This window comes from Myotis brandtii, unplaced genomic scaffold, assembly GCF_000412655.1.
Source record: "Myotis brandtii unplaced genomic scaffold, ASM41265v1 scaffold165, whole genome shotgun sequence".
NCBI classification, from domain to species: domain Eukaryota; kingdom Metazoa; phylum Chordata; class Mammalia; order Chiroptera; family Vespertilionidae; genus Myotis; species Myotis brandtii.
In genome coordinates, this window is record NW_005356042.1 from 3,606,143 (window position 1) to 3,631,780 (window position 25,638).

The 25,638-nt window shown below is 43.0% G+C and overlaps 1 protein-coding gene across 11 annotated transcripts in view; it reads left to right on the forward strand.

Moving 5' to 3' along the window:
• ANKRD11 (ankyrin repeat domain 11) overlaps positions 1–25,638 on the forward strand; it is a 211,311-nt gene that overhangs the window by 118,168 nt on the left and 67,505 nt on the right. Inside the window, exon 1 of one of the 11 annotated variants that reach the window (XM_014536643.1) lies at positions 14,586–14,610. The exons of the other annotated variants lie outside the window; for them this stretch is intronic. The gene's annotated coding sequence lies outside the window, so the exon portion shown is untranslated. Of the gene's footprint in view, positions 1–14,585; positions 14,611–25,638 lie in introns of those variants that run through there. 11 annotated transcript variants of the gene reach the window in all.

Genomic DNA, 25,638 nt, shown 5'->3' on the forward strand with positions numbered 1-25,638 from the left:
CATGTGGCTCGTGAGTCGCAGTTTGCCGACCACTGAACTAGGAGAATGGAACTTGCCACATCATTCCCAGCCTTTTTATTGGAAACACACTGATGATAAAATACCCACAGATGAGTCAGATCTCTAATTCCTACAGCCTTGCAACTGGTGTCCCTGTCTAGGAGCAGTGGGCTAACTGGGCACACTTTGCTCTCCACCAGACCTTGTGAGGGTCTCGGCCTTTTCACCTGGTGATTGATTGCTGGCTGGCTTTATATGGTTAGTACTACTCATTGAAATTCTACTTATTGAGCCCTAGCCAGTTTGGCTCAGTGGATAGAGTGTTGGCCCATGGACTGAAGGGTCCCAGGTTTGATTCCAGTCAAGGCCAGATACCTTGGTTGCAGGTTCCTTGGCCCTGATTGGGGTGTGTGCAGGAGGCAACCAATCAATGTGTCTCACTTACATCGATGTTTCTCTCTGTCTCTCCCTCTTCCTTCCACTCTCTCTAAAAATCAATGGAAAAATATCCACAGGTGAGGATTAACCAAAAACAAAAATAAAATAAATCCTACTTAATTGAAATATTGTCTTAAGTGCTTTATATTTGGAGACATCTAATATTCATGAAGTCATTTCTTAGAATTTCCTCTTTAAATACAGAGTGAGGAGGAAAAGGAGACTTCAAATTCGAGGGTGAGATATTTGCTTCAATAAGAACTTTTTTATTTTGCTTAATGCAAAATTTGTTTATTGCATGTAGAATCAGTTTGTGAAAATACATGCCTCAGGAGATTTGAGTGAGTAAAGGGATGTTTTCCAGCAACCCATGCAGTGTATTATTTAAAAGCAGCAAAATGACATGGCTAGTAGACTTTGAGGGTAGAATAGGGGTGGGGCTGTCTTTGTTCCCTGGTGGGGATAGCATGCCCACTGAGTGGGGCTCCTGTGAGTCATTGCAGACAGAGGACACACAGCCTGCCTCAGCTCTACCGAGGTCCGCCTTCCTGCTGGCCTGGGAAGCACATGTTCAGCTGCAAGGGCTTGATCTTGTTTCTGGTGTCACAGTGCTGATGGTTGTGGTGGTGTGTTGTCTGCATGTCTCAGCATTAGAAATATTACATTATGTAATATTTCTTGCATTCTAGTGAATCTTTAGTGTGAACAGGTCTGTTGCCTGATACTGGTGTTCATTTGTGATGAATCTTCGTGCCAGCGTTTCTGGCTCTACCTTTGAGATGCACTGTAGAGACAGGTAGAAGCTTCCTGTTTTTTCTCTTGTATGATAATTTCCCACCAGTCTTAAGATGAATTAACTAGACCCTGTAAAGTTAATATTTACATATTTAAGGTTTAATTATTTCATACTCTTTCCTCAAACGTGATTTTAGAATAATTTTTTTGTAATGGGCCTCTTTGCCTAAAGTGCCACTGAGTAGAAGAAATAATGAGTGAAAGAGGCCTTGGGGGTTCATGAAACAATGTTGGAGGATGCCTGTGCTCTTGCCTGTGCCCTAGTTAGCTCTTTGCCATAGTACTTTGCACAACTTGCAGTGTATACAAGGCATGATAAATAAACCTGCTTAGCTAAGCTGCAGACATTCCCAGGGACAGGTGGAAGCTATGTAGTTGGGGATTATTAATGCTAAATTGGGTCATTTGATGGGCAAGGGTCAGCTATAGGACACTTTTATGCTGAGGAGTGGTGTGGCCAGACCTGCAGTGTGTGGTCTGGACAGGCTGGAGCAAGAGGAAGTAGCCCTTAGCATAGATAGGCCTCCCCGTTCATGTGAGAGCTGTACAGAAGGATGACAGTTTGTTCTTTGCAAAGCAGCTCTGATAACAGACCTTCCTTTATATGCAAGACCTTCCTTTACATGTCCCTCTGTGTCCAGTGCCATGCTGCCCACTGACCAACACAGAAAAGAAGGTTGCATCTTGGGTACACATTTCTTTAGGGGTCACACTGAGGTGTGCTTCCTGCCAGTGAGTATTGGAGAAGGGCCGTGCTGGTCTGGATACCTGCTTCCAACCCTGGCCTTGGGCGTGGTGCATGCTTGGCCATCACAAGGCCCACTCCTTTTGAGAAATCCTATCATTTATAGCCAGGTTGCTCAGTTGGTTATAGCATTGTCCCTAGTCGGGGCACATATAAGAATCAGCGAATGAATGCATAAATCGGTGGAATAACAGATCGATGTCTGTCTCTTTGTCCCTTCCTCCCTCCCTCCCACTCTCTTTCTCTCCCTCTCCCTAAAAATAAAAAAAATAAAAGAGCCCTAGCTGGTTTGGCTTAGTGGATGGAGCGTCGTCCTGCAGACTCAAGGGTCCTGGGTTCGATTCTGGTCAAGGGCATTTGTAACGGGTTGCAGGCTTGATCCTGACTGGGGGGGCGAGCAGGAGACAGCCAATCAATGATTCTCTCTCATCATTGATGTTTCTATCTCTCTCTCCCTCTCCCTTTCGCTCTGAAATTAATAAAAAATATACTTAAAAAGTAAAAGTAAATATCAGCTTTCTTGTGATATAATCGAAATATCATAGTTTACCCATTTAAACATGGTTTTTAGTATGTTCAAGCTATCACTAGAGGAAATTTTAGAACATTTCATCACAGAAAGAAACCTTTTGGTTATCCTCATTTTCTCCTCCCCAGTCCTACGCAAACCACTATCTCTATGGATTTTGAATATCAGTACTTATAATAGGGTAATATGCAAATTAGCCAGAATGCCATCACATAACGACCCATCAGCAGGAGGGTGGGGCAGTGAGCTACAAGCTGTGGAGAACTACAAGCTACGGTGGGCGGGGTGGCCAGCTGAGGCAAGCGGCAGCCACACTCAAGGGTCCAAAGAGCCGCATGTGGCTCTCAAGCCGCGGTTTGCTGAGCTGCAGTTTGCCAACCACTGCCCTAGCTTATATGCATACATAAATTATACTTACTAATTTTATAAAACCTTACTAGTGCCTCTTTTTTATTCAGTGATTGCCACCTTTTCCTTTCAGTAATCCTCTATCTCATTTTCTGTGCTTCACCATGAAGAGACTTTTTGTGGTCCAGTGTTTTATCCCAGCCAGAGTCTGGTCCATGGGTCACCTCCCTTAAGTCACTCTCATTTAGCAGGTCTCCTTTCCCTCTACTGACCTGAAAGCCCTCCTTTTCTCATTTTCCTTATTGCTTTCCTGTTGCGTCATTTAGTTTGTTCTATATCATTTAGCTTGTCTATTTTATGGGTCATTTGACTTTGGTTAACCTTAATTATATAGTTATTTATTGTTTGTGTTCTTTATCACATTTCCCTTCTATGCTTTTGTGTATATTCTGATTTTTTTTTTTTTAACACACCTCTTGTCCTGGCTGGTTTGGCTCAGCGGATAGAGCGTTGGCCTGTGGACTGAAGGGTCCCAGGTTCGATTGTGGCCAAGGGTGCATGCCTGGGTTGTGGGCTTGATCCCCAGTAGGTGGTGTGCAGGAGGCAGCCGATCAATGATTCTCTCTCATTGATGTTTCTCTCTCCCTCTCTCCCTTCCTTCCTCTCTGAAATCAATAAAAATACATTTAAAAAAATTAAAAATAAATAAAAACACCTCTTTATTGGGATACCTTCTGGAGATAAATAGATTTCCCTCTAAGAACTTTTAAACCTGGATTTCCCAATTTACTATGTAGCATTTTGTCATTCCCAATTTTAAAGATTTTTAAAAAAAATTGATTTCAGAGAGGAAGGGAGGGAGAGAGAGATCGAAGCATCAATGATGAGAGAATCATTGATTGGCTGCTGCCTGCACGCCCCCTACTGGGGATTGAGCCTGCAACCTGGGCATATGCCCTTGAACGGATTCGAACCCGGGACCCTTCAGTCTGCAGGCTGACACTCTATCCACTGAGCCAAACCAGCTAGGGCTTGAAGATTTTTAATTCCCACCCTGATTTCCTCTCTGACCCGTACACTTAGAAGTGCATTTTAAAAAGTACATATATTTTAAATATATTGTTATTGATTTCAAGGAGAGAGAGAGAAACATCAATGATGAAAGAGAATCATTGAGGGCTGCCTCCTGCACACCCCCTACTGGGGAGCAAGCCGGCAACCTGGGCATGTGCCCTTGACCGAAATCGAACTAGTATCCACTCTGCCAAAACGGCTAGGGCAGAAGTGCATTTTATAATTCTCAGGTTTAAGGTGTTCATGGTCACTCCCTACCCCATCTAAATTGCATTATGGTTAAGAGGTAGGTCCTTTAAGATTTTTTTAGACTTGCTCTATGGGTTTGTGTGAATTTTCATGAGCTTTTGTTCCCGGTGTCCTTGAAAAGAATGGGCATTTTGTGATTATTGGCTGGAATGTTTTGTATATGCTCATTGCATAATGCTTGCTATTGTGTTCAAATCTTCTGTATTCTAATTTTTGGTAGGGGTTATCTCCTTGGCCTATGAGTTACTGGAAGTTTTTATTTTTATTTTAAAAATTCTAGTTTTCCTTACCCATCTCTGCATGTTGTTTGTTTTCCATGGTTTTTAATTTATTTTTTATTTATGAGAGAGAGAGAGAGAGAGAGAGAGAGAGAGAGAGATAGATATCGGTTGCCTCCTGCACGTTCCCCCAACCCAGGATGGAACCTGAAACCTGGGCATGTGCCCTGACCGGGAATTGAACCCGCCACCTTCTGGTATATGGGATGATGCTTGAGCCACATGGGCCAGGCCTGGAAGGTATTTTAAAGTCTACTCCTTTGATTGTGGCTGTGTCTGTTTTCCCTGTTCTGCTTTTTGAGGCTGTTGTGGGGGAGGAAGAAACTTTTTTCTAGCCTCAAGGTTCTTATGGCTGGTCTAATAATCAAACAGACATGAGACAGATTAGCAACCAAAAATGACCAAATTTAATACATACATATGTATGGAAATCCTGCATACATAAGGGAGTCAGGGACCCCGCTTGTATGAGAGGTCAGAGATAGAATTGGCGGGGGTGGGGGGTGGGGGGCGGGTAAGACTGAGGTACATAAGACATTCGGCGGTAGGGATGAGGTTCAAATGGTCATTGCAGGATGGTATGAAGAACAGCTGTTTAGTAAATAGAAGTTTGCCCTACCATATTATTGCTGATAATATCTTATTATAGTCAAGGCCTCTAATTCAATTTTTTTTAGGTAGTTAAAGGGAGGGGCAGAATTTTCACTTGATCCTGAAGCTAAAATTGCCCTTAGCTCAAAAATCTGCATACCACTGAGACACATCTTGATGAGGCCTTTTCTGAACCCCCACACTGTTCTATTATGTATATAAGTATTGGGAACCATCTTATCTCTTTAGTGAAAGGAACCTTTTGTTATGTTACAATGACTAACTTTATCTCATGAGTTGTGTTTTGGCCTCAAGCCTGTATCCAGAATTCATGCAGCAACCTCAGCTCTTCTGTTCAATATTTACCTGGCATGTCTTTTCTTTTATTTTCTCTAAATCTTTCTAGATTTTTATGTATTAGATATCCCTCCCTTATTCTGAGGTAGGTAGATTTCTTTTTTCATTCCAATCTGACAAACTTTGTCTTTTACTAGATTTCTTAGTCCTTTTACTTTTGTACTTAGTAAACATTTAGGGCTATCATATTCTATTGTTTTGTTTTTTTTATTTGTCCTGACATCTTTTTTCTGTCCTTTTTTAGATTCTTTTCTATTCTCTACAAATTTGGAAATTCTGTACTTCTTTTCATGGTCATCTTGGAAGTTAGAGTGATGTGTATGTGGCAAGCCAGCCCTTTTTTTAAAATAATAATATATTTTTATTGATTTCAGAGAGGAAGTGAGAGGGTTAGAGAGAGAGAAACATCAATGATGAGAGAGAATCATTGACAGACTGCCTCCTGCACTCCCCCTACTGGGGGGAATCGAGCCCGCAACCCCGGCATGTGCCCTTGGCCGGAATCAAACCTGGGACCCTTCAGTCCACAGACCAACGCTCTATCCACTGAGTCAAACCAGCTAGGGCAAGCCAGACTTTTCTTTACCTTCCCTGGTTGATGCTTACAGATTTTGAAACCTGTGTAAGATTTGAAGAAGTTTTTTGTGGAGTTGTAGGGAATGATCTTAGCAACTTTTTAGACCACCTGGAACATCTCCCAGCTCTGTTTTTCTTCATGCTACTTGACCATTCTTATAATTATATTTTTTCTTATGACTTCTCCCAACTATTCCTTTTAATGATATTTTCCATAAAAAGTCTCATAATGAAACCAGAAAAAATTCAATTTGGTGTTTACTTGAAGTTAAAAATTTTCAAAGTTGTTCAGTTTTCCACCTCTATATTTGTTGTCCTTTTCATTTGTTTTTTATCAAGAGCATTGCTGCTACCAAAATCATCTTTCCTGCTTATTTATTTATTTATTTATTTAACTAACAATCTTCACCCGAGGATATTTTGCCATTGATTTTTAGGAAGGGTGGAAGAGAAGTAAAGACAGAAACGAGAAGCATATCGATTGGTTGCCTGCTGCACTCGCCCCTACCAGGGCATACCCTTGACCAGAATCGAACCCGGGATCTTTTGGTCTGCCGGCCATCGCTCTATCCACTGAGCCAAAGGGCTTTCCTGCCCTTATTATTAAATTAACCCTGATACTTGTGAAGTCTCTCCCCCTCAGTGTGAAGACCTCAGTCAAGCTTTCCCCAGGCGAGTGAGCCCTCACTCCTGCCCCTGTCCCTGTTCATTCTTACTTCCCTGTCCCTCCTTAGCCCTTCAGTGTTCTCTCATAATCATTCCCTCAGACACATTCTGTGAGACCTTGAAGAAATACGGAGGGTTTATTCTCAAGACTCTGAGGCAGTTTTTAGACAAGGGAATTGCAGGCTCCTCTATTCAGAGGTGATTTTGGAAGATGGAATTATTTTATCCCCAAGAGGATAAAATCTATGTTAGTTTACTTGGAGCTTACTGACCCTGCTGTGGCCCCAAGAGATCACCCCAGTTGGAAGACCTGCCAGGCACTCCCAGGGAGGATGTTTTTGGATCATCTTAACTCCCACCTTCATTTGTAAAGTAGAAATAATACCCTGTTCAGCTGAGGCTAGTTAGAGGCTTTAAATAACACAGAAAAGTAAAGTACTCTGCAAATGTAATTTGAAATGGATCATCAAACCCCAGTCACTGACTGAAGGGAGTGGGATACTGTCATTAATCGCAGCTGCCAATGTGCAACAAGCACTTGCCTGTGCTCCAATGGCCCAGGAAGATGGTGATTTCCCCCCAATTTATAGATGAGAAGACTGAGGCACAGATTAAATCGCTTGCTCAACAATTTCAGCCAGTGAGTGGTAGAGCTGTTTGATTGATGCCTATGTTCATGTCCATAGCCATATGTATGGGTTTCAAGTGTCTGACTTGCAGATTCCCCAGACCTGAAACAGCTCCACAATCCATAGTTTTCAAGGTGCCTTCACATTCCCTCTACTCCATTAGTTTACCGTAGTCTTTTGGAGCAAGGAATAGAGTCCTACTTAGCCAGCAAAACAGAGCACATTGGACAGAGAAAACACATGGTGAAGGAGAGATTATCAAGAGCACTGCTGGGTGGCTTGATGTTTCACTGCATTTTGATTCTTTTCTCAGAGCGTGAGGTACTTCCTTGAAAAACATGAACAGTGAATCTTTGAGAATAAATCTCATAATTTTTCTCTATGAAGGTATTAAAATGCTTCTCATCAGGTAGCCTCTGACCAAGTTCAGACACTGTGCTACTTTGTGTTTTCTCACTGGAGTGAAATTCTGAAACAGATCCATTTTCTAGTAGATAGTCAGTCCAAGATGAGACACTGGCATGTACCTTTCTCTCTCCACTGTCAGTATTCCCCCACCCCCTGCACACATGCCTATGTACTCTGATTTTTAAGAAAGTTAACATAAAATGACAAATCTGAGTTTATTTTACGTGGAAAGAATCATACAGATGCAATTTAAATAGGTGAATCTTTTAAAAAAATAAAGTGTTGGAGTTTATCAATGTTGATTTGTATCTATTCAGGAAGTTTGATATTGCTTGAACAAAATGCACTTGGATTTGCAAACAAACATGAGTACATATTTTTTACTGGTTTTGAATCTTGAGTTCAGAATAATAAAGTATCTAAATGATATCTTTTTCAGGAGACATGATGTAGACCTGCTCTTCTTTCACTTCTTTCCTTTCCTTCCACCCCTTTTCTATTTGGGGGTAAACCACTTAAGAAAGACATTCTGAGTAACAAGTTTGATTACAGTAGAGATCTCCTTATCCATGGGGGATATGATCCAAGACCTTCAGTGGGTGCCTGAAACTTAATAGTACTAACTCTATATACTGTGCTTTTTTCCTATACATACATACCTATGATAAAGTTTAATTTATAAATTAGGCACAGTAAGAGATTAATAGCAATGTATATATTTAAAAGCCAAGCGACCGGAACGCCAAAACGACTGGTCAGTATGACGCGCACTGCCTGATCAGGGGACGGCCCCTCTCCCCGGCCTGCTCGGCCAGATTGGGGAGGTGCCAGCCAGCCAACCTCCCATGGCCCCTCCATTGGGGGCAGGGCCAGCTGGCCAACTGCTCACGGCCCCTCCCCCTGGCTGGCACCCCCCCTCCCCAATTGATGGTGGGGCCAGCTGGCCAACCTCCTGTGTCCCCTCCCCCCTGCTGGCCCGGTCCGATTGGCCCCCATTGGGGCGGGGCAGCCAGACCTCACCGGTGCACGAATTCGTGCACCGGGCCTCTAGTAACTAATAAAATAGAATGGTTATAACGGTGTGCTGTAATAAAAGTTATGTGGAAGTGGTCTCTCTCTTAAAATTTTTATTGTTGAGAGTATTACAGATGTGCCCCCGCGCCCCCCCCTCCCTCCCATCTTTCCTCTGAGATTTGTCAATCTGTTCCATGTTTCCATACCTCCCAGGGAGGGTGTCTTATTCATCAGTTTAGTTTGTTCATTAGATTCCATGTTCATTTATTTTGATTTTTAGATGCAATTATTGATAGATATGTACTTTTTGCCATTTTATTGTTCACATTTTTTAATCTTTTTTTCTTCCTCCTCCTCCTCTTCCTTTTCTTAAAGAATACCCTTCAACATTTTATGTAATACTGATTTTGTGGTGGTGAACTCCTTTAGCTTTTTCTTGTCTGTTAAGCTCTTTATCTGATCTTCAATTCTAAATAATAGCTTTGCTGAGTAGAGTACTCTTGATTGTAAAGTCCTTGCTTTTCATCACTTTGAGTATTTCTTGCCACTCTTTTCTGGCCTGCAAAGTTTCTGTTGAGAAATCAGCTGACAGTCATATGGGCAATCCCTGTAGGTAACTGACTGCTTTTGTCTTGCTACTTTTAAGATTCTCTCTTTGTCTTTACCCTTGGCATTTTAATTATGATGTGTCTTGGTGTGGGCCTCTTTGGGTACCTCTTGTTTCGGGCTCTCTGGGCTTCCTGGACTTGTAAGTCTATTTCTTTCACCAAGTAGGGAAAGTTTTCTGTCATTATTTCTTCAAATAGATTTTCAATATCGTGCTCTTTCTCTTTTCCTTCTGGCACCCCCATAATACGAATGCTGGTATGCTTGAAGTTGATATGGGCTCCTTACACTTTCTTCATATTTTTGTTTTTGCTGTTTGCGTATTTTTTGCTTCCTCATATTCCAAATCGTTGATTTGATTCTCAGAATCCTATACTCTACTGTTGAATCCCTGTAAACTATTATTTCAGTTAGTTTATTCTTCATCTCTTTTTTTTGCATAAGTATGTCACAGTATATATTTATAGACTGTATATGAAGCCCCTAGAACCATAAGAAATGCAAAAAATTCACTGTTAATAACTCATTCTCAGATTGCCCCCCTTAAAAAGCAAATTGCCCCCCAACGCTGGGTTAGAGGGAACTGGGTTTCCCATGTAGGAGACACTGGCTTGCTGCTCAATCTCTGAGCCTCAATTTCCTAGTCTGTGAAATGGGAATGCCAATTCAGTGGGATAATTGTAGGATTAGAGACTATGCACCCTAAGGATTTGGCCCAAAGGAGACATTCACCTGGGAATTATCGTTACTGAGCAGGAGAGGTCAGACTTTACCTAAAACCTCTGAGAAGCAAGCGCAGTAAATTTTACCTCTTAATCATCTCACTGGTGAAATTCTACGTTGTCCTGAATCATTTCATTCTGTGAAGTCTGCGGAGCCTGCAAACAATCATTTTGATCTTGCTGGATGGTTTGATGATATTCAGCTATTTTAATAAACCCTCTGGGAGAGCCAAAACATGGAGACTGAATTTAGTAACATGCAGACCAGACACCTTGGAAAAGCAACTTGGCATTGCATAGCAACAGTGCGTTGGCACTCAGCTATTCTGTTGTTGTTATTAGGTGTGAATTCTGAATCTGGGGGGTGGGGTTGTCTTCTTAAATTCACTCCTCAAAACAGATGTCTTAAAAGTGCCGATGTCCCACCTGCGAACGGCTCCATTCCCCCTTTCGGGCTCCCAAGGATGTGAGTGCAGATGCGGCCACATTCACCCATGGGGTCGGAGGGCCGGGCAGACAGTGTGCTGAGGAAGAAGCTGAGGAGAGGGGCTCTGAGAGGATTCCCGAAGGATCCACTAGGGAAGGGGCCCTGTAGGGAAGGACCCCAGCCACTAGCTTCCTGCCACTTCCCTTCTGGGCTGGTCCTTACAGCTCAGCCCACAGGAGGCTCCGGGACAACCACTCACATCATCAACACGGTGTTCCCGCTCTACTCAGTCCCTCTGTACTGGGGTCCTTGCCTGGGGAGCCCATGGAGCTGAGAGCCATTGCTACCCACCATCTCACAAACCCCCAGGAGGAATGCAGATGCCACACCCCAGAGGCTGGACCTGCCCCTGCAACCCACCTGCTTTGTGACATCAGGCAAGCCCTCCCCCTCTCTGGGCCTGTTTCCTCGTGTGACTGTGAGTGGGGAGAGGGTTATTTTTGATCTCCAAGTTCTGTCCCAGCTCTCTGGCATTTTCTACCTTAATTCATGCTGGGTAATGTCCCATATGGCCAAGGGCGCCGGGCACAACTAGTGCACACAGCACGAGTGCACTGCCTCACCATCCGGCATCCGCTCCCCTTGGGGGTTGCTGGGTGGGTCCCAGGAGGGCCCTCAGATGATGCCCCTGTGACATAAACTGCCTCTTCCCTTGGCCCCTCCAAGGACCAGGGTCACTCCAGGGGACCCTGACTGCCATTCTTGGCCACACGTCACCAAACCCACCCTGGGAAGAGGCCCTCCTGGCCAGCAGTCTCCTCCTAATGCGAGATACCCTTGGAGCTTTGTAGACAGTTTGCAAAATTACCCTCAGCCGTTTTCCCAGCCAGCCTCTCAGGAGGCATAAATGGGGCTGTAAGCAAAGCCAGTCTTTCTGCTAGTAGGGACTGTTCTTCATTTCTGAATAGACCTTTTTCATGCCTTTGAAATTTTCACTAAGATCCTTGAAAGTCTCACTAATTCCCTTGAAACTCTCATTAAGATCCTTGAGCAACCTTATAACTATTGTTTTGAACTCTGTATCCAGTATTTGCTTGCTTCCATTTCATTTAGTTCTTTTTCTGGAGATTTCTTCTGTTCTTTCATTTGTGACATGTTTCTTTGTCTCTGCATTTTGGCTGCTTCCCTGTGTTTGTTTTTATGTATTAGGTAGAGCTACTATGTCTCCTGGAATTGGTAGAGTGGCCTTGTGTAGTAGATGCCCTTTAGGGCTCAGTGGCTCAGCCTCCCCAGTCACCTGAGCTGGGCACGTTAGGTGCGCCCTGTGTGGGCTGTATACATAGTCTTGTTGTAGTTGAGCCTTGATTGCTGTTGGCATCACTGGAAGGAATTGACCTCCAGGCCAATTGGCTGTGAGTACCAGCTACAACTACCATGGAAGAGCTGCTGTGTAGGAGACACTCCTTTGGAGAAGGACTTGCTTCAGTAGGACTTTGGTGTTCCCTTAGTGTGCCCCTTGAGTGTGTTGCTTGTGGATATGTAGATTTGTATTCTGGTCTGGTCTGAAGATGTCCATTGGGTGCACTGGCTCTGGGGTCTCTGGGGAGGTGCAAAGTCAGCCACTACCTGGGGCCACCTGGCAGGAGCTACATACAGAGCTATCTGCAGATGGCTGCTACTTGTACTGGGCTTAGAAGTGCCTAGGCAAGGCCAAGTTGTGAAGCAAAGCAGGCTGGTGCCAGTGCCAGATATTGGGCCACTTATTGATTGTTTTGGGGCATGATGATGCCAGCGGTTGCTTGTTTGAGAGTTTAGTAAAGTCTGAAGCCCTGAGACAGGACAGGCCATACATATGGAAAAGCTGCTGCCAACAGGTTGGGTGGGGCTGCAAATTGGGTGGGGCAGGGTCTCGGAATCTTCTGGGTGAAGCAAACAGTGTGGTCCAGGCTGATGGAAACTCAGATCTGGCTGCCAATCAGCTCTTCAACCTGGGGTGGGGGTGGGGGAAGGTCTCAGCATAAGAACATTGGCCTCTGTGAGCACCCTGTCTTCCTCTCTGGGAGAAAGCCACCCCCGAGTTCTTGTTCCGATACTGGACAATCCAGTTACTTCCATATGTCCCTGAATCTCTGCCTAGCCACTGCCCCAGCACTGGAACCCAGAGGGATCGAGTCTGAGTAAGTTCATTCTAGGGCCCTTTAGAGGAACTGCCTGGGTCTCCAGCAGCCTGGGTCTGTCACTCAGCCACAGTCCCTGCTGATTTGTACATTCCGAAGTTACAGAAACTTCTCTTCCCAGCTCTGGAACCCTGAGATGGGGGCTGATGTGTGGCTAGGACCCCTAGCTCCTCACAGGGTGCCTCCATAGCCGAGAAATCCCTCCCAATTAAAAATAAGCCACACATGGGTGTCAGACCAGCCTCCGCCCCTCCTAACAGTCTCGATGTGCTTTCTTCTTTACTGGTCTAGTTGTAGGACTTCATTCAGCCAGATTTCAGTTGGTTCTGAATGATGGTTGTTCTGTATTTTAATTGTAATTCTGATGTGGTTATGGGATACCGGCATTTGCAGCCATCTTGTTCTTCCCTTTTCAAAATATCTTTTGTTACTTACATTTTTCCTTAAGGGAAGCACACTATGGCTTCTCTTTGGCATATCAAAATTGCCAGCATCACTACTCTTGGTCTTTGGGGCCATTATTAAGTAATATAAGGGTTACTCGAACACAAGCACTGCAGTTAATCTGATCACCAACTTGGCTGTTAAGTGATTAATCGGTGGGTAAGTGTATACAGCTTGGATACACTGGACAAAGAGATGATTCACATCCCTGGCAGCACAGCATGAGATTTCATCACACTAATCATAATGGTGAACACTATTTTTGGACCGTGGTTGACCGTGGGTATCAAACTGAAGAAAGCAAAGCCTCGGATAAGGGGAACTACTGTATCCTGTAAAAACGGTTTCTCAGAACATTTTTTAACATCTTAATTTTCACATACAATTTTACATTTCCTTGAACTATTTAGTATTTAATTTTAATGATCACTATACTGAGAATTGTATGTATAGGAGCCAATAAATTGATTTTTTTTTACAACATTTATTTTGCCTAGTTTTCTGTGTAATGCATTCAGAATATGGTAGAAAGGAAAAAGCATGTTATTTACCACATTATACGCTGGAAGAAGATTGAAGATAGGGGATTAATATTTATGATCTTAATGGGATGGTAGCTGGGAGTTGCTATGAAATGATGTCAGTTTCTTTTCTTTTCAGTCTTGCCCTCACCCACTTCTATTTAGTTCATGTTGGGCCATCTCTTTGCAAGTCTGGTCCAGAATACACCTATTTATACTATTACTGGTTTATCCTAGTCTAAATGATTTTGTTCCATGGTCTCAAAATCTTCAGGGAATTCCACTTTTTCTTCCTCCAAGGTGAAATCGACTATGTTTTTCAAACAAAGATGGAGATGGGTTCTGACATCAGTGTCTTCTTGGACTGTATTCTGCTTTATTAGGAGCATGTGTTCTGGCCGGGACACTCTCTCAGGGTCTGCTTTCCCCAGGCTGCTGGCCTTCCACACCATTTTCCTCTTCTGTTGTGACTTCCTGATTTGTAGAGCTGATCTGTCAGTAGTGCCCAGGGCTTTGAAGCCTGGTGCTGAGTAAGTCACAGGAACCTAGGAATGGGTGGGCCTAAGGGGGATCAGGTGACCATGTGGGGAGGAGGGGATGGAGCCATCGAAGGCCCAGAGATCCTAGTGCTGGACTGCATCTGCTTCAGGCTCATTCATTGTCCTGTACCACACACACTGCTGTCTCATGGCAAGTTCATGGTTGTACAGGATTTACACAAAGATAATTAATTAAAGAGCCTTATTTTACTTTCTGTAGGTACATAATTATGCAGAATGGTATATCCAGAGGATTAAAAGCACATTTGCATACATTGATTTGCTCTCGGTTATCAGTGGGATTTAAGGAATGGGTGGGGTTCAGGGGAGTGTGATCCTTGCTTTAATCGGAGCTTTTTATGCCATTATCCACTATTTACAGCCTTCAGAAATCTGTTGGTGCCACTGTACATATGTTTAGAGCCATTGCTAAGGTGACAAGCCTCAGTCTCACCATCCATACAGTCCTTTTGGAAGGTGGGGACGGCTTGATGGGGTCTATTCATACGAGGGCATTGTGGGTGAATGCTGGAGTAATCTGCAGATTGCCCTGTTTCAATTTACGTTGCCTGCTCCCTTTTAATTTGATTGTCTGATTACTTTACCTAATAACTTAAAAAGAAAAATCCTGTGATGCACTTTAATATGGAGAAAAACAGAATGAAGTATTGTTTTCACCTTTTCTTCACATCATTGTTGCAGCTGAACTTTAGTGTTTTTAGTTGTTCTCATTCTCTTTAGAAACAGAACTGTGGACTTGGGTTTTAGACGTTTCTCAATGGAAATATCAATTTTAGAAAACTGTATAATATTACACAAACAATGTTAATCATGTGACTTGGATTATGATTTTTTATTTTTATTTTTTCCTGGGTTAAGGAAGGCTGAATTAACTTATATTCTCTTCCTCTGGGTTTGTTGGTAAATTTTTAGTCTGGAAGGTTGGATTTGGAAAGTAAAGTGTTCTAGTGCTTCACTTGGTTGCTAACATTCACTTGCCACATTGCAACATTCAGAAAAAACAACTGTTTTAATCTTTTTTGGGGGGCCATGCACCTAAAAATCGATAAAAGCTATGGGTTCTCTCCTAAGGAAAATGCATACATCTATACTTTCCCTGTGTGATTTGTGGAATCTCAGAGCTCACTGGATTATTGTCCTCTCATCTTAGCTCAGGTAGCCTTAAACATTGTCTTAGATGTTTGTCCAGGAAAGCCTTATATTATCATTTGAGTTTATAGTACATATTTAAATGAAATTTCTTGATTATGAAATGATTTTGTAGAACATACTCTGTTCTACTAAAGAGTTTGTTACATGCAGAGTACCTTTTCTATTGAAACATTTACAATGTAAGACACATGCCCTAATTAGAAGTAAAAGAGGGCATGTCTGTGAATGACTACCCTGTGTGAAGCTTCATCAGATTGTTAAAAGCATTTACAGTTAGTTTCTTTTATTTCTATTTCTAGTTGTAAACCTTAAAGGAAACTCTTAGATATATACTTAAGGAAGTGTATGGGCAAATGTTCATTGTGTCATCATTTGTAGTATCAATGGGTTGGAACAAAACAAATGACATTCAAAAGCAGAATGTGTGTTTTTCAGACAATACCACACAGCAATTACAATAAGTAGAACTGCATGGAACAAAAGCATGTATAAATGCCCAAAGCATATTCTTGTGGGGGAAAAAGTGCATGATGATTCATGTAATATGTTTCCTGTAAAAACATTATATATTGCATTTATAGGTTTACATGTAGCTAAGTATAAAAATATGTATAGGAATAATTAGCATCAAAATCCAGAATCTGTGGAGAGGAGGAGAAATGAGAGCAGAATGGGAGTTACATAAGGGACGTCAACTGTGTATGTAATATTTTTTGTATTAAAAAGATTCCAAGGCAAATATGGCAAAATGAACAGATGGTGGAAACATGAGTGCTTGTTGTTATTCTTCATATTTTCTGTATGCTTGAAACATTTTAATATTAGTCAGTGTTTCTTTGTTATAAAATAAGGATATAAAATATTTCTTATGAAGAAATCATAAAATACAATAACCCATTTCAAACAAATTTAGGGGCATTCCAAATTCCTGGAATGGTTTGAAAAAGAACTGCTTTTACACTTGACACTTTATGAATGTAAATCATACTTGGTACAGAATAGCTACTATGGATTTTGGGGCTTTAGAATTTGACCTCAGTGTTCTGCTGTTGACTGACTTTGCCAGTTTGCAACTTGTAAAAGAAAGTTTCATAGTTGAGTATTTGTTTTTAATTGGTGGGTATAAGTTCTAAAGCCAACCTGGCCACATCTACTCCTTTGTTTATATATAGGAGGAATTCACATGTGTCTAAGGTCCTTTCATTTTCTAACCCATGGTTTTTTTTACCTTAATAGTAATACTTCTTTTATTATGATTATGGACTTTTGATAGGCAGCACTGAAGGAAATTTCCAGATAGGATGTGGATTTAGTGTTGTTCTCTGAGCTTCTCACTTGCCAGCTCTGGGTATGTCATTCATATTATGTGAATTTCTAGTTTTTCATCTGTGAAATATACTAGTATGTCTGGTGGCAAAACTCATGGGTTTTTTTTTTAATCCAGTTCGTGTAGGTGAAATGATTAGTAAACATAAACTGTTATACAAGTAAGATATTGTGAATGCACATAGAAATTTTATGTATTTTTTCCTGTAATCAGATTGCAGAAACAATATATACACATGGTAGAAAATATAAATAAACAAAACTTCCTAAAAAATACATTTCCACTACTCAGATCACCAGTGTTAATAACTTCTCGGTTTTTGTTTCATACATAACTTATATTTTATATTGTTTTATTTTTAGTAAAACATTTATAGATCATACTGTTCTATAGACTGTGCTTTCTTTCACTATCAGTCTCTACCTTTCCACTTTGGTAGATCTTAGAGTTATTTTGTAGAAACTAGTATTCTATTCATGATTACTATAGGCACCTCTGTCTAGCTTAAAGGGCCAGATAGTAAATATTTCAGGCTTTGCAACCTAAGAGGCAACATTGAGGACATTATGTAGGTACTTGTATAACCATTTACAGATGTGAAAACTATTCCACTCCCAGGGTTGCCCATCCCCTGCATGGAGGAAAGCCTCAGTTGGGTGTGTGAGCACTGCCACTTGTTATCCCTAGTCTGAGCTGTTAAGAGGGCCCTGTCTGGGTCCCCTCTCAGCAGTTTTGTTTCTCCAGTGTGGAACAGCAAGTGCCTGCTAGCTTATTGCTTTGGGCTCAACAGAGACCCTTTTCAGTTTACTGTAAACACACTCCAATTTCTGTGATGAATGTTCTTAGGCATGGAATAGCCATGGTTAAAGTCATTTTATACAACTGAGGCTCTTCCAGTGGGTGGTGATACTCCCAGGAGCTGGGGTGCCACCTTTCTCCAGTGGTCCTAGGACAACAGTATGGAAAGCCAGAGTGCAGCTTCTGCTGACCTGCAGTGTGAGGTGCATGTCAGGTGAGTGATGTCTCGAAGGCCCGAGGACACAGGAGTGGTCAATCATAGGACAATTCACAAGTTTCTTTATTTTGCATAGATGTGTTAGTTCCTAGGGCTGCTGTAATATTTAGCATAAACTGGGTGATGACTTTATCAGAAATCTATTTTTATAATTCTAGAGGCCAGAATTCTGAATTTGAGGTGCTGGCAGATCCATATCCTTTCAAAGGCTCCCAGGCAGAATCCTCCCTGGCCTCTTCCAGTTTCTGGTGGGTCCCAGCAATTCTTAGTTTGTGACTACCACTTGGTCTCTCCTATGTCTTCACATGGCTGCCTCCTCGTTCCCTAATCTCCCTTTACCTTCTCTTATAAGGATTTAAGGTCTTTGGATTTAGGATCTTTCCAGATAATTCAGGATAATCTTAATTGGAGATCCTTAATTTACTTAAATCTGCACAGACCTTTTTCCAAGTAAGGTCACTCTCACAGGTTCCATGTGGATACATATATTTTGGGGTGGTGGCTACCATTCAGCCCTACTGATGTTTTCTCAAAGTAAATGTACATTTTTTCCTCTTTTTAAATTTAGATGTAATTTAGACGTGAATAAAATGCACAGGTTTTAAGCTTACAGTTTATAAGTGTATACACCCATATGAACTCCTTCTCCCTTTAAGATACAGACCATTTCTGTGAGCTCCTTTATAGTCAGACTCCTTCCCTGTTGAGTGTCTGTCACCTTCATCTATTCAGAATTGCATTGTATACAAAATGTGTGCACCTGTCTATGTGTTTGGGTTTTCCTTCGGCATTTCTCTCTGGGATTCATCCATGCTGATGTGTGTACAGTAGTTCCCTCTTATTGCTGAATTGTCTCCCAAGTATGATCACTGCACAGCTCGCTTATCCATTGATCTCTCTCTCTTTTTAAAAAGAGTTTTATTGATTTCAGAGAGGAAGGGAGAGAGATGGAAACATCAATGACTTGAGGCCCGGTGCACGAAAATTCATGCACTGGGGGGTGGTCCCTCAGCCCGGCCTGCGCCCTCTTGCAGTCCGGAAACCCTCAGGGGATGTCTGACTGAAGGCTGGGGCCCACTCCCAGCCACAGTCTGGCCTCCCTCTGTGGGAGGCTACTGGGTGGGCAGATCAGGGGACGGAGGCAGCTAGCCCTCCCCAACCCCTCCTCCGCCGCCGCGGATCGCTGTCCCCTCCCTCTGCCTGCTGGCACACACCTTGGCTGGCCTGGCGCTGCCTGCTTGCCAGCCCCACCCCCTGCTGGCCTGTCAATTTGCATATTACACTTTTATTATATAGGATGAGAGAGAATCATTGATTGGCTGCCTCCTGCATGCCTCCCAATGGGGATCGAGCCCGAAACTAGGGCATGTGCCCTGACCGGGAATTGAACCGTGATCTCCTGGTTCATAGGTTGACACTCAACTACTGAGCCACACCATTTGGGCTCCATTGATCTGTTAATGGACAGTTGGGCTGTTTGCACTTTATGACTCTTATACATAAAGCTGCTTTGCTTCCTTCCAAAGGAAGTAGGGTATTTTAAATATATTCTCTCAGTTAATGCCCCTTTAATAAAGAAAAATAACTTAATTTCTTCAGACACTTTGTTGTCCAGCTAGGAGAAGCCTTTTACTTGGTTTTGCAAAGGTGAGCAGTCTGGGATTGAAGTTTTTGTTATGTCAGGCCATGGTCAATGCATTTGTTGTGCTCTGAGCTGGTGGTGCCAATGTCCTAGTGCAGTGGTCGGCAAACTGTGGCTCGCGAGCCACATGCGACTCTTTGGCCCCTTGAGTGTGGCTCTTCCTAAGCCTTAGGAGTACCCTAATTAAGTTAATAACAATGTACCTACCTATATAGTTTAAGTTTAAAAAATTTGGCTCTCAAAAGAAATTTCAATCGTCGTACTGTTGATATTTGGCTCTGTTGACTAATGAGTTTGCCGACCACTGTCCTAGTGGGATACAGGAGATCTGCCTGCAGTGTTTCTAAGGAAACAGGAAACTCCTGTTTCATTGGGCTCAACAGAGGCCGTGGCTTCCTTTGGGAGGGTTGTCTAGGGCTGTTCAGCTTATCAGCGTGTTTGCCCCAAATGTTCAGCCAAGTTCATGCCAAGCCCTGACTGGTGAGGTGGTGCAGGGCAAGCCTGGAAGTGTCACAAGGTTGTCAGCCACCCTCCCACTTTTGAACCTACACCTCCTGTTTTCACAAATGTGAACTCAATTTTATCCTCCTTTAACCACAAGAACAATGAAGGAAACATTTTTGTTGACCATCATCACAAACAGGTCTTTAGGATATTTTGTCTAAAGTTATTCAGTTCTGGTATTTGTGAGACCTATAGTTAAAAGAATAGGGGGAATTGCTGGGGTTGGGGGATGTTGAAGTGTATATAGTTGTTGATGAGCAGTTACTCAGAATGTCCTTCTGGTTGAGTTCAAAGGTTAAGCATCAGTAACCAGTGGACACTAGATCTCTTTCCAGTTTTATGTTACTGATTCTGATGAGACTCTGGGGATGGTGACTTTGAGGAGAAAGTAGGTGGCTTCATTATGGGTTTATTTCTAGACTAGAGGCCCGGTGCATGAAATTCATGCAGGGGGTGGGGAGGTTGGGGGCTCCCTCAGCCCGGACTGCGCCCTCTCGAAATCCGGGACCCCTTGGGGGATGTCCGACTGGCAGTCGGACATCCCTCTCGCAATTCTGGATGCTGCATGCACCAGTGATCATACTTTTCACACATGTGAAAGGCATTTTGCTGTTGTATGGGCAGCTACATTTTTTTGCCCTGATTATAGAAAGTAGTACATAACATGATCCTTCTGAGGCAGTAGTACCATTTTTCCCATCTTATGGGCAGAAAAACTGAAGCAGAGAGAAGTTAAGTAATTGGCTTTGTCACACAGTTGTAAGTGTCAGAATCAGGGCTGACCACAAAATGTGCAGAGTCCGTGCATGTCATCACTGCATCATCCTGTTTTTTCAGTGTTAGAGTAGCCTTGCCAGGTTTTAATTTTTAAATCTAAGAGACGGTTCCCGATATATAGGGAAGGGTCCCTAGGCCTGTCCGGCGATAAGGACCGATCTGTGGGGTGACTGGTGGGGCCATCGGGGAGCCCCTGCTGGCACCTGCCTTGGCTGGTGATCTGGTGCCGCCCGCTCACTGGCCCTGGCCGGGGGCAGCTCCTGCGTTGAGCATCTGCCCCCTGGTGGTCAGTGAGCGTCATAGCAACCGGTAGTTCCACCTTTCGGTCGATTTGCATATTAGGCTTTTATTATATAGGATGGTTTAGTTAGTAATTAGGCTTTTGCTCCAAGAATCCATTTGGCAAATCTTTCATTTAAAAGAGGGAAACTATTATTTTACCCGGTTGATTATCTAACCATAAGGAAAGCAACGATAGTAGTTATTTTGGTAGTTTTTTTCAGGAAAAAGTCTTCTGTTTTAGAAAACTAAAACAGTATTGTGAATACACTATTTACAATTAGACAGGTCTTTTTCAAACTGACAGCAAGTCAGCATTTGTCAATACCCTCTGTAGTAAACAGATGGCTGTCCTGGTTTAGGTTTCATCCTGGGGAACATGGCCGTGTGACACTGAGGGAAGGTCATGCAGGGTGCAGCCACTTAGAACAATACATGGACAGGGTGAGTGCCTTGGTGGTACCTGGCATGGACAGATGGATGTGAATGACTTCATGGGAGAGGTATGTTGTTGTGGGACTGCAGATGTACCTACCCTGGTCTAGTGGATGATGCTTCTGGGGGCATCACCCACATTGTGTGTCCTGGCAGCTAGATAGGTATCAGCATCTGATGATGGGCATGGTGGAGGGATGTGGCAACACTGATGGCCTCCCTTAGTGTTTCCCACATGAAACAGTGAGCTTGGGAAGGCAGGACCCTCACACTCAGCAGGTGTGCCTAATTGGCTGGGACTGGACACAGGGTTGAACACAGGTTCAAGCTTAGTTGGTGGGCTGAGAACATAGGAGGAGGATAAGTCATTACTTTGGCTTTGATGGTTGAAATTCAAGTTCTCCCTACCCATGTAACTCTGGCTGGTGTTACATCCTGGGTCGCTCTCACTCTCCTACCGTTGGTCAAAGGCTGAGCTATAATCCTTTTGTTTTCTTTAAAATATACTCTCCATCAAGATGTAACTACTAAAAAGAAGACATGCATGCCAACTGAAACCACTATGCCTGCACATAGAGGAGCACAGTCATCCATGCAGAGCAGATGACTAACTGAGGGGTGCAGGTGGTCAGACAGAAGAGATGCATGTGGACAGGCAGCCACTCACACTAGTAAGATCATGTGGGCCCAGTAGGTTGATGTTAAAATTTTTGAAAAGCAGTTTTGGCAAGTATGGGGGGCAGGGAACTGGGTGCCTCATGTCTCTCAATGAGGCTATGCATGGGGCAGCCTTTCTGTAGACCACTTGGCAATATCATGTAGATGTGTACCCTAACTGCCTGTTCATTTCTGCCAAGAGGTTGGTGCAGGAATGTGGGCTAATAAATAGAGGATAGAGACATGGATGAGTTGGCAAGGCAGGAATGCCACCATGAGATGTGGGGCTGTAGGACAGTACACTTGGAGTCCTGGGTTTCCTGAAATGTCCATATGTTCAGAGCTGCCTATGTCTGCACACTGGGCTGAGGCAAAAGAGGGAGGAGACATACACATCATCTCTGTTGTTGGAGCATATATTATTCAACAGAATTAAAAATAATTCTGTGTAAGTGAGTGTCTCACAGCTGCGACCCGGCGCCTGTGTCACTTGCTGTGTCTAATCACATGGGATAAGGAATATGAGCCACTAGTTATGTCTCCTCCTTATAATATTTAATAGGAGTGCTCTACTTAATGTCTTTATCCTGTGTCTTTTGTTTTGACATTTGAATTTGCAGTTCCAATGGGAAGATGTTTCTTGATATCTAAAATATTAAACTTGTATGAAACCCTTTTACCATCTCTCCTTTGGTTTGTCTAGTCCTAGAGTTAGACCATCCTGGGAGTGGCACAAGAGTGCTGATAGTTGTACAGAGTGGGATGAACCGCAGGGACATGTCAGCCACGCTCCTCAGGAGGACCTGCTTCAGCAGGTGGCTTCCCTCCCCTCTTGCAAGGCATTTCTTGTAAACAAGGCACCTCATGCCTTATGGAAGTTCTAGGTTTTCATCATTGTTGCAGAGTTGGTGGTTATTATCTGAATCTTGTAGGAAAGTGCAAAGAATTTTCCATGTAGGGGCTTGGGGATGCAGTCTTTAAGGGTGTATGTGTTGGGTGCTCTTGTGTGTGTTTATTCAATAAATGTTCTTTATTTAAAATTTTTATTTATTGATGAGAGGGAGGAAGGGAGAGAGGAGAGAGAAACATAGGTTTTGTTGTTCCACTTATTTATGCATTCATTGGTTGATTGAATCAAACCCACAACCTTGGTGTATCTGGATGATACTCTAACCAATTGAGCTACCTGGCCAGAGTTCAACAAGTGTTTCTTGTGTACCTATCCCACTCTAGGCTCTGGTGAAGACAGTGAACAAAATAAACTTCTGCCCTTACCTTGGCTTTGGGCCTTTTCTACTCCTGAGGATAGTAGTTCTGAGTCCTCATATTTCCTGGCTGCGGGGTCACATGGCCAAAAACCCATCAGTAAAGTAACAGTTATAGCTTTTGAACCAACTGGCTGGAAAAGTTGAGTTTCCTGTGATGTCGACCATCACTTCTTAATTTAGAAACTCTAATAAAAAAAACTACCTGAGAGTCATCAGTCAGATTGAAGCATGTCACATAGTAGTGTCCTGCCACCAGTTGTTATATGTCTGCTCATCACCCTCTAGAAGTGTGGGCCTAGAGAAAAATCAGGAGTGCTTCTTGGGTGAAACGACAAAACAAATGAGAATAGTAGCTCCAAGGTATCATCACTTTCAGTGAAGACTGGATCCTGCTCTATAGGCCCACAGCTCAGGTTTATGTGGAGGGTCATCTCACCCCTGAACCTGTATGTGTAAGGGGCTTCACAAACAGGGCTGCACACCAAGGTGATGGCACCTGGTGTCCTGTCTCAGGGTACTGAGGTGGCACAGAGCTTTCAGAGGGGTGATTTGGCAGGTAGGGGAGTGAGGGGGCCAATATGCCAAGTATTGGGTACAGGGTCTTGTGGGAGAGCCAGTATTATCTGAAGCTCAAGGGTGGCAGAGACCCCTGAATGCAGAGGCCTCACCTGCTAATGGTATGTCATGAGGATGGGTTGCAAGTTACATACAACCGTGCAACCACCCAAATGAAGACAGGGAATTGTCTGATGACCCCCCCAGCTCTCACACCCCCTCCCCCCCATATACACTTCTAGCACTGTGGGAAACTTATCCACAGTGTGCTATCATGGCTCCACCATGGTCCATCTGCTCTCCTGCTGGGGGACATTTGGGCTATTTGCAGGTTTTGCATAAGTCAGTGCAGATGTGACATGGCTTTGGTGGTCTGTGCGTGCATGTCAACTGGGGCGTGTCTAGAATGGCGGAGCCTAATGCCCACTGATCTTTGCTTCCAGGTCAGGTCTTGGTCTGCCACCCTGGCCGCTTCTCCCAAGGATCTCACAGTGTGCTGAGTGCCCAGCGGGGTGATATGTCTTATCACTTTGCATCAGCTGTGGCTCTTTGCCAGCCTGCAGTTGGAAGTGGCAGGACCTCACTGTTTGGGGAAATAACGTGATGAGAAGAAAATGGTTCCTCAGAGAAGGACAGAGAACATACTATGGAAGCTAAGGTGTGCTCACTGAGAGTTCCAGATCATAGTGTTTTCTCAAGTGAAGTGTTTTAGAACATCACATTCAGGGGTTTCTATCCTTAGCTCCACCCTTCCCAGCTTGAGAGATGGGTAGTGAAGGGTCCACCATTGATTGGGCACTTGATCTAAGCTCTTAATATGAGAAAATTTGATATTTATAGATCAAGAAACTTATACATATCTGACCACAAACACAGGATTCTTAACTAGTTAGGCCAGTATTTCTGAATTGACCAGAATTTCAGGCAATTGACAGCTTCTGTCTCTGCCCTCAAAACACACACACACACACACACACACACACACACACACACACACGAAAGACACGTTTGCCAAATAACTAACTAACTAACTAACTAACTTCCTTCCTTCCTTCCTTCCTTCCTTCCTTCCTTCCTTCCTTCCTTCCTTCCTTCCTTCCTTCCTTCCTTCCTCCCTCTCTTCTCTCTTTCTTTCTTTTTAAAATGTTTTTATTGATTTTTTTAGAGAGAGAGAGGAAGGGAGAAGAAGAGAGAAAGAGAGAGAAAAATATGGATGATGAGAAAGAAACATCCATTGACTGCTTTCTGTATGCCTCCTATTGGGGATCAAGCCCATAACTTGTGCATGTGACCTGACCAGGAATCTTGGTGCATGGGACAATGCTCAACCCATATGAGCTACACTGGCCTGGCCAAATAACTCAATGAGATGGGGGGTGTGATACCCCCTGATACTTTCTGTTTTGTGTTACTTCACTTTTTAAAAAATGACTGTTCATTATGCTAAAATGATGCAGGGATTGACCCTGGTTTTGGAAACACATTAGCAGGTGATCTGCATCTTTATAACACAGTTCCCAAAGTCGCTGTTTATCTCTTTTTTGGTGAAATTTCTGTTCATGTCTTTTGTCCATTTTCTAGTTAGATTGTTGTTTACTGTTGCTTTAATTGTTTGTTTATTCTACATACAGGTCCTTGTCTGATTTGTGATTTGCAGATATTTTCTGCTCTGCTGCAGTTTGTCTTTTCACCCTGTAAACTAGGTCTTTCACAGACTAAAGTTTTAAAATTTGTTGAGATTATTTTTTTCTTTCATGCATTGTACTTTTGGTGTCATGTCAACTCTTTAGCCGTAGGTCTTGAAGATTTTCTCCTTATTTTTTTTCTAAAATTTTTATAGGTCTTCTTAGATTTATACCTAAACATTTCATTT